Here is a 10175-nt window from a genome sequence, read left to right as displayed (position 1 = left end):
ATCGGAACTAGTATTTGGGTTGGACCAGACTGCGACCCTCCTAGGGCCCACACTAGGTAAAGGCTTAGTGATGATCCGACATCCTAGGGCCAACACTAGGTAAAGGCTTATTGATGATCCGACATCCTAGGGCCCACACCACTTGAATACTTGCCATAGTGAAGAGTTCAGCTAGGTACCAAAGCATACAAGACGTTCATCTTGAGACAAACTCACAACATAAGATGGGGACATACAAACCAGATTTAGCTTGGTAACAATTTGCTCCCTAAGAGAAAAAGTAGCATCACCGAGCAACCATAGGGAAGTAAAATTAATTTTTTTTTGTCTCATTGGGTGAGAGACATTTGAAATCCTCTGTACAATTCAATTGCTCACTTGTAAGCATATAAATATACGCCTTGGAGATCATGTAGAAGCATTGAAGAATTAATTCAAAGTTCTTGAGGTAGAAAATGACTGTTTGATGAGAGCAGTAGTCAAGCATGTTAAATAAGCTACTTACCAAGCAAATGCAGCATTGTAGAAGTGCTAAAAAACAATCTGATGATATTCTATGAGCATTGCACAAGTGCTAACGAAGACCCATGATGCATTTAAGGCTCAAACAAACAAATGGCCTGTAAATCTTGCAAGAAAGTGTGAAAATGGGATGAGGTGTAGCCTTCATTTTCTAAAGTTTTCCAACATTGAGTTTCTTCATGGTAAACTCTTATGTTAATCTCCCTTTTCACATTTGTTTGAATCATTTACCTGATTGCTTTCATTCCATGCAACAACTTCACATACTCAAGTGCTTAAGCAAGCATTCAATTAAAATTAACCTCTGATTACAAGCAGTATAGTTCATTGCAGCAAATAGATTTCACTTGCATTGTTATTTTCTACATCATCGTGTTGTGGATTGAAACAATCACTTGTTGGTAGTAACATATAACAGGTGTGAAATCTGATCTATAAGCTTTGAAGACATTTATGCCACAACTACACAATTGCATAATAAACATTGGATATAGCTGGCAGCATATAGACAAACATTAATTTTCGACCTTGTAAATGTTTTGTTTCAATAGCTTATTGTATCGGATGAGCACATAAGTAAGAGTGTACCTGCACATAAGTAAGAGTGTACCTAAGTTGATTATGGATCAAATGCTATTAAAGTAGGCTTTCCTTCTGACTCCTACAAAGGTGTCGCTAACACATTTCAGACTTGTTTGTGTACTTACTTATAAATTCAAGAAGCATGCTATTTGCAAATTTGGTTACATAGCTCATGGGTAAGGCTTCAAAAAATGACTATGTAAGTCAGCAAATTCAAGTGCAAAACTGAGAATTGAGAAATATACATTGATAAACCACAGTTAATTAATAGAAGAAGCACAACAAGAGTAGTTTGGAAAAGGATATGGTTGCAAAGATAAAAAATGCTGGTGAAAAAGAGGAGAGGAGAGAAGAATATTCTGAACAAAAGAGAATACCATCTACTAAGGATGCACAAACCAGTATTGAAGTATGCATACTACACATTTAACAGTATTTTTTTCCTTCCAATAAGGCATTGAGTGAATCCTCCAAGTAGCTTTTCAAGAGAGGTCTCATAAACAAAAAGCTTAACAAACAATGATCAAAGAATGAGAATCATACATAAGTTAAAGAAAGGCTTCATTATGTACGATTGGAGTCTATTGATGGCAAACAAAAAGTTGCAGAATGTTCCAAGGCAACTTAAGAAAGGTAAAGAATCTAAGATATTATCACAAAAACAAACAATCATAAGAAAGTAATGGCGTAACCATGAGAAGTGTAATGTCTCCAAAAAAAAAGGCAGATTGCGAATAGAAAGAAGCATCATTCAAAAGTGTCAAAGTAGCAACTCCTGAGAGAAGCCAGAAGCTCAACAAAGAAGGAAAGTGTCACCGTATCAACCTTGTAGAATCAAACATTAAGACAGCCTAAATAGCTAGCACATGAATGTTGAATCTCTATCCATGTTTAATTTGTATACAAGTAACCACCGTATGGCCAAGTATTTGAAAAAGTAATACATTACCAAGTAACCCAAAGATAAAAGCAAGCTATTGAAATACAAAAGAAAGTTGTGCTCACTGCTGACATAAATATGACAAGCAAAGCAAGTAGAAGTTGTCTGAGAGTATGCACGGGAATTAACGTACTCGTTGCAGAAACATATTACATGCAAAAATGTTGCAAACTTCAGCATCAACTTGACCTAAGGAATAATAAGGACAATTGTCAATATATAAAACAAGGAATCCATGCACCTATAATCCAAGAGGTAGCAACTAAAGAAGAAATATCATGGAAGCCCTTGCAGTTCAGTTTTTTCTCCCTGTGAAGTTGTCAATGATTTTAGAAAATCAAAACATTGAGGAGTTGGAGTTCTCGAGGCCAAATCTGTTTTGTCTCTTGAAAATCACTCCCAAGGTCTTTGTTTGGATACTCAAGACGCTTTGTTCTGAATCTGGGGTTATATTTCTGACTGACCTATAGTTAGGCAAGATACTTTAAGTTCTAAAATGTCCTATGAAGGAAATTGTGAAATATATATTGCTGTAACTTGTAAACAAGGTTTATTAAAAATTTAAATATAGAACTGAAGTGCCATAAAATGCTGTGAATGAAACTAGCAATTGTAAAAAGATGTAAACAAGCAAGCAAATCAATAACAACAATCATAAAAAGGAAAATGAAGTGAATTTACCATGGCGAAGCCCAATGTAGAACATTCCAGATACTTGGGACTCTGCATCCTCGCCTCAACCAAAATAAGCAAGATGGACCAGCTACTCGCTCCCATGGAAACCAAAAGAACGCGGTAGTCCGTAACTGAATCAGCTCTTCCTCCATGCTCTCACAAGCTTACTTCGCTCTGCAACTCACTCAAACAACATAATTATGTACTACACTCAGCTGTACAAATATAGCCCAATCCTTGATACCTCTTACATGCTACCGACTGCCTTATTTACACAAATCAGGTTACCTAATTGACGAAAATCGATCCAACTATTGTCCCATGGAACCTCAAAAACACTGTAGGATTGAATCAGACTTCTACTGTGCTACCACAGCTTTCCTTGCTCTGAAACCTCAAACAACATAATGAACTGCTACATTCAGCTTTATGGACAAACTCAAATACTAGTGTTCACTACAAGTGCCCAAGGAGCTTTGTTACACAAATCAGGTCACAATCAAATGCTGAGAGATATAAATGATGTTTTATCTGAAAGTTGAAATGGGTTAACTCCAAGTCCTCTGATATATAAGTGGTAGGTGAAAACATCCTCACATTCATGCAAATTCATATCCATTCAATCTGCCTGTTTGTCCATGTCTATAAGTGATGGATCATTCAATATGCAAATTCATCCTGGAGATTCATCAGCCCTAAAGTCCACCAAATTCAGCCTACTGACAAAGTAGAAACCTGCTTGCTGCCTAATAAACCATATTATTCTGTTTTTCAGGATAGTGAAAGTGAATGAATCCATGATAATCAAGAACTTTCCAGAGCCTTCATGTCTCTTCTACTCGCACCTGCAACAACTTGTTTCTTGCTTTTCTCAAGTGTTCATTATTTTGAAGTGTGTGTTAGTTAATGTTATTAAGTGACAATTATGGTCATATAAACCATTAAAATTGATTAAAATAAATCAAATCAAATTACATTTAATTATCAATAATGTGATTCCAATTGCTGCATGTCTTTTATTTTTCTTTCCTAATTCTGTTTTCAGTCTGTAAAAGCTGGAGTTCGGGGTTTACCGTAAGGCTCTGCTCCTGTTGGAGTTTGTGAGATAATTCTTTCATGAGGACTGCCCTTCAGGGTTCTCCACAAATTATATAAAAGCATCTTGGAAGCAGTCGATGTGGATCGAAAACCATGCTCAAGAAGTTCATTAAACCCCTCTATTCTTCTAGTACGTTTTTGCACGGCTCAGGTGACCCAAGAACAGGTATCACAATTATTATTACTTTAGAAATGAAGGGAAAGCCATTTGTATTTCCTCTGGATCTTAGAAATTGAAAAAATTACACAAAAAGGGGGTTCACCCCGCAGCGTGACAGTAATGTCACGAGCCCCGGAATGGTGAGGTCGAAGGTTCGACTCACTCTGCAGGCTGTTGCGATGTTGGCACACTTGCCGTGATTTTGAAGGGTGTTGACACCAAGGTAAATGCTCAGCGGATGATTGGCGGACAACAGGCTGGTCTCCCTGCACAGCACACGGGCGATCCTGCAGACCATTGGGGTTAGAAGAAGACAGGGGCCACGTACATGAGATTGATTCGACATAGCCCTGTCATAGGGCAGCGGACTGATAAGGGGGCCAATGATATGGAGCGATAAGGAGATGTGGAGATGCAGTGGAGTGATAAGGAGACGAAGTGGAGCGATAAGGAGATGGATTGGAGTGATAAGGAGATTAAAGTGGAGCGATAAAGAGAGATAGATGGAGGATAAGGAGTTTCAAGGAACAATGCAGCTAAAATTGGAGGTGTTAATACCTCGCAATTGTAACCACCAGGAAGGGGGTCCCCAAAATGTGGCCCTCGCTGGTTAGAAACTCCAGTATAAAAAAGACATTACCGATCCAAAAAAAAAATTACACAGGAAATTCAAAGGAAAGATGCAGATGGGGATACTCTGCCAAACAAGGAATAAATGAATTGAAGATGGAAGGAATTTTGTCCAGGCTCATAAATCTGAAGATTCATGAGTGGGTTACAAACACTAAAGATATGTTTGCAAATGCATGTGAAAGAAAGAGCTGCCACTTCAAACATTGATGTCTTCATATGACTCAGAATTAACCAGTACCCGCCAAAATGTAATATAGTGACTAAAATGTTGACCACTGCAGTACTAGTGGATAGTCATTCAGGCTTGAATGGACAAGTAGGCAATCAGTGAGATGAAAACAGACATAATTTCTCATCTTCAAATCTAGGAATACATCCTCCTCACTTGCAATCCAAGTTGAATGAGACTAAAACCTTAAAAAGGCATTTACAGACATGAACAAGTCTGATAATTAGCTGGCATATATAAATGTAGAATTCACTTTTTTGTGTCTTCAATTTATGAGCATAATCCTTATTTAAATGAGGTATTGTTATGCTGTTTCTTGAATTGTATCTCATTCTGATTTTTTATTATGAATTCTAAAACCTATAACGAACTCATTGAAGATATTACCAATCATAAAACCATTTTATACGGATTCCAGTTCATTATAAAAATTTAAATTGAATCATATACCTTACTTACCAAGGAATTTGTACAGCTTCTCTAAATAAACAATCCAAGTATTCAGGAAAAAATTCATTTCAAAACAAATTAAATCAAACTAAAACTCATAATTTTTGAGGCATTTGACCGAGAATACAACTGATCTGTTCAGTATAAAAGCAAATGAACTTGACTAAAAACTTCTCTCTGAAAATATCAAACACTAAATTCTAGATTATTGGTACCTTCTCAAGATATTAGAGATAAAAAATCCAACAATTAACATCTATAATATTTGCCTCACAAAGACTTGTTGAACTCGAGACAATTCCATTTTCCTTCCCGTGTTTGCCTATTCATGAGGTTTTTGTTTACTCACTGAGTCTTCTTGATATTATATGTCACATTAATGTAAATCCTATGTTACACGGGGACACATCCCCACCCCTCAAACCACCACCCCCGTCCTCGAGGCATTTCGGGGACAGGGTGACTCTAGGGGACATCCCCTGGTTGTCCCCCCAACAGAGAAAATGCGAAGAAACATCCCCAAAATCGGGGACACCAGGCCATCCCCAAGGTGGCCAGGGACGTCTCGGACATCCCTTGACTGTCCCAGGAATGGCAAGGCATCCCCTACTGAAAACCAATTTTAAATAATGTTTTATAACAAAATGTTCATAACATTCAAAAGAGACTGTTATATATATATATATATCATGACAGCATTATAGCAGCAGCAATAAATATATCATGACAGCACTACAGCAGCAATTAAATTAATCATGACAGTGGTGACAGCACCAAACTTCAAAATTCTTGAATTGTCGTGTTATATCACTGCTCTCTCTCTTTCTACCACCAGTTCGATCGATCCCGGATTCAGTTCGGCAAGGGATACGAACAAAGTTCTTGAATCTCTCTGTGGGTTCACCCGGGATGAAACCCCACGAAACTGTGATGAGTTTCAGAGTTTTTTTCTAGACAAATTTTGTCACTTTTTCTTGCTAACGCAACAAATCCACCATGTCTTCCATAAATCTTCCAATTTCTGGAATGGCACAGATGCCATGGTTTCCTTCATGTTTGATTATGGTATGCACATCTTGTTTTGTATGTCATGCCAGGGTATGATCGCTTTTGTGCCAGAGTCGACTTTGAAGGTAACTCTAGTGGAAAAACGAATGCGAGTTGTTATGTGCTAATGGAAGACACTAAGCTTGTTGTAGCTCATGTCCCTAATGCTCCACGGAATTTCTTTCAAAGGATAAAAGTTCCTGCTTGTGTCCAGCATAATTCCAACATGTAGGAATAGCAGGTAGTCCACGCTCATCAAAGGGCCATTAATAGTTATGTTAATGTATGTTAATTCAGTTTTTAAATTAATTAGATATTATATTGATTATTCATTAATATCATTTTTATAATTTTATTAACTTATTTATTCATTAATATTAATTTTATTTTATAATATTATAAATTATTAATATTGTAACACTTATGTTATCAATATAATGGGAGCTGGTAACTTAACAAAAAAAAAATATTGTAACATTTATAAATATTATTTACATTAAAAATATGTATATTACATCTAATATTTTTTTTAGGTTATAAATATATAATTTATATGTTTTTGTACCAACAAACAACCCAAAAAAAAATTTTGGTCGAATCCACGAACCAAACCAAGGAACCCAAACCCAATCCAAGATCGGTAACTTAATGTGTATGTGTATGTGTATGTGAGTATAGTCATTCCCTGGCCGTCACCAAAAAGTGGCTCTTGGTCTGTCGTCCTGCCACCCCGTCACAGAAACACAGTGGAAGACTCTGTAAATTTAACAACATTTGAATTTCAGGCCACAAATTGCGGCAAAAAGGCTAAATAATGTTCAGGATTAAACTCATTAATTGCAACAAAAAATATATACAACGATGAAAACTATTGGCATGGTAATTTGAATAAGTTAAAACTTCAAAAAAAAATTGTTACAAGTGGATAAATGCTTAAAGCCAAAATCCAACACCTTATATGAATATCAGTATGAAAATTGGCCATAAAATTGAATTCCACCCTCTTGAATATAGAGAAATGCTAATAAATTGGAACATCCTTGGTAATGTGACAACTTGCACAGAAATAAGAGGATGACATATAAATAATGCTTCCTTTTAATTTCTCTCACAAAATTTGCATCTGTTATACACCAAGCCAAACGAACATGTTCCACTTCTGCTGCTGGCCTTTTAGCTCTTGCTGCTGACTCTTTTTAAATAGTGAAATGTATTCAGTAGTTGATTCTTTAAACCACCTGTGCTTTTATTTGGGCTGATTGCTTTCCTAGGCTTGGCCTAGTTTGTAAGACTTTGGGGTTATGAGTAGTCTATAAATTATTTCTACAAGTAATTCTTTGAGCTATTTTTTTTTTTTTTAAAACACAACAGATATAACAAAAAAATCACTTGGATTAATACAATGTTTACAAAAAGTTACATATAGCAGACTTCATCTTATTATCTCTGCAATTTAATTTTAGCATTTGCATACTACAACACTAGAATTAAGGTCATAATGTTAATGATAAGTTGGTACCTAATTCTTATATGACGTTTATGATTGTCATTTATGAAATGATGAATCCAGGAAAGAGGAAAGGGGCAGTGTTAATGTGTAAGGCATGGAAAGGAATTTAATTTCAAGAAAAATAGCCTATACTAATCGATTGTCTACCGAAAGAACATGCTGTCTAGTTTTTATATGACATTAATCATCTATGAAAATGATGAATCCAGAAAAGAGGAATCAGACTGTGTTGATGTGTAAAGCATAGAGAGGAATTTAAGTTCAAGAAAAAGAGCTTACACTAATTTATTGTCTACCAAAAGCAAAGGATCTCTAATTTTAAAGGAGGGATCCAGAAGAACCTATCCTTTGCACACAACCTAAAAGAGGCTCAACAAAGAAAATTTTCCACTGTCCAATTCTGCATCCTTAGTTGAAAGGAAAAAAATTGAAAAACACAGTTCCACATTGCCTCATAGCTTAGTTATTGTGGGTATTACCAAAAAAAGAATCATACAACCTCTAGGCTGCCCAAATGATGTCTTGTAAATAGTTTTTCAATAACAAAGTATATTCATCAGCCTTAGAGACGGAAGAGTTAATCCACTGGCTCTACCACCCATATTTATAACCAACAAAAAAGCAAGAAACCATATATTTTCAGAAAATTATCTACAACAGACTTTGGCAAGCTTTCTAGTGCAGCTTGGGGATGATGAGCAGATCTGTAGCTCAACAACTTAAATATTTTAAACATATTTTCAAGTTTAACTCACACTGCTCCTTTACTTCTTGCATTTTTATATATTATCCTGTGTTGCAGGGTTCGCCATCCCAGATCAAAGTTCCCTGGGGGTCTGCCCCAGGCACACCTGGATGTGCTGCCAGGCCATACCCACACAGAGAAAAAAAAAAATTAAATTAAGTTCTTTTTGCACAGCTAAGGTCTTACATTTTCCTGAATTAAACCTAAAACCAAGAAGAGTTATAAAACATACAGCAACTTTCAACCAAAGTTGAATATTTCAATATAAATTTTAATAAATTATATCTGCAAACATTGTGATCAAGTCAATAGACTTTCTCCTCTGATTCGCACTTGAGTGAATTTTTTATCAAATCAGACAACATGCCACCCTCAGGATTCCTCAGGTCATAGTCTTGGCTTTAGATAGACTGGTAGAAACAGACCCACCACTGACAACAGAAATATGGCTATGCAAGGACACTCCTGATAAAACAATATTAATCCTTTGAACAGGCACAAACAATTAAACTGATCAAACGCCATCAGATCATCCTCCATTTTGTGTTGCTCTTCACATTATGCAACCACCCAACACCTTACTTTACTTTTTTATAAGTTTGTAAGATATTATATATATAAATTATTATTTAATAATTATTTTACAAATTCATAATGCAATAAATTTATTTATTGATTAATTTATTATCTAATTATTTTTTAAACATGAAATGAGGGACTAGGGGCCCTCACCCCTTTAATATAATATAATATCCAAAAAACTGAACCACCACCAAAATTCACCATTCACTACCCTTACCAGGAGATATAAAAGCCAAACCGTCTCATATATCAGTCTGGAAGCTTTTATCGCTACATAAAACTATACCATGATTTCAGATCTGAACATAAATATACCCTAATCAACATAAACTGTATTTTCATCATTTCTCTGGGCCCCTAAATCAAAAGTTCTACCCAAAGCATAAACCACGCCTGTAGTCCAGATGAGAAACCTGATTGCTTGTTTTGCACTCTCTGCCCAATTGCTGTCCACATGTAGAGGCTTGCAGAGAGGAATTTTTCAACACAGCGAGTCAGCATCTGACTCAAAGCCTCCCCTGCCTTCCATGATACATTTCTTCATTTTCTCAACTTCACCCACCAGAAATAGGAATCCAGCCTACAGCTCAACCAAATTCTTATCATTCACATAATCTTGTGAGGGAAAGCATCATACACTTCCAGGGCAATAGCAAACAGTTGAACCAAATTCTTATCATTCACAGAATCTAACAAATTGGACACATATAATGAAAAAAGTCTGAATTGACTATATTCCTCGTGTTTTCTTCAAAATAATCAGAGCCTATTACAACTTTGATCACACTTTCTGCTTAGCCCAATCGCAAAATAAAATGTTCCCCATATCCTGATCAGATACACGACTACAGATGCCATTCCCCATTTTCGAACAAACAAGTGACACTTGGGAAACATCTCAGACATAAGGAAAAAAGGAATGGTAACCAAAGAGGCCAAAAAGTTCAGAATAAATGAAAAACGAAAACACCAAATCCCATATCATTCATGTGTGCCTAGCGA

At 36.0% G+C, this 10175-nt stretch overlaps 1 long non-coding RNA gene across 1 annotated transcript; it reads right to left on the bottom strand.

Annotated features, from left to right (window-relative positions):
- Positions 1 to 2032: 2032 nt before the first annotated feature.
- On the bottom strand, positions 2033 to 6667 carry LOC131039562 (uncharacterized). The gene is made up of 2 exons (XR_009104672.2): positions 2726 to 6667; positions 2033 to 2508 (listed from the first exon to the last, which is right to left on the bottom strand). It is a non-coding gene; the product is annotated as an uncharacterized LOC131039562 (long non-coding RNA).
- Between the last annotated feature and the right edge of the window lie 3508 nt (positions 6668 to 10175).

Source organism: Cryptomeria japonica, chromosome 7 (assembly GCF_030272615.1).
Source record: "Cryptomeria japonica chromosome 7, Sugi_1.0, whole genome shotgun sequence".
Lineage (NCBI taxonomy): Eukaryota > Viridiplantae > Streptophyta > Pinopsida > Cupressales > Cupressaceae > Cryptomeria > Cryptomeria japonica.
The sequence above is the reverse complement of the archived record's forward strand: the minus strand, read 5'-3'. Positions and strand labels throughout refer to the sequence as shown.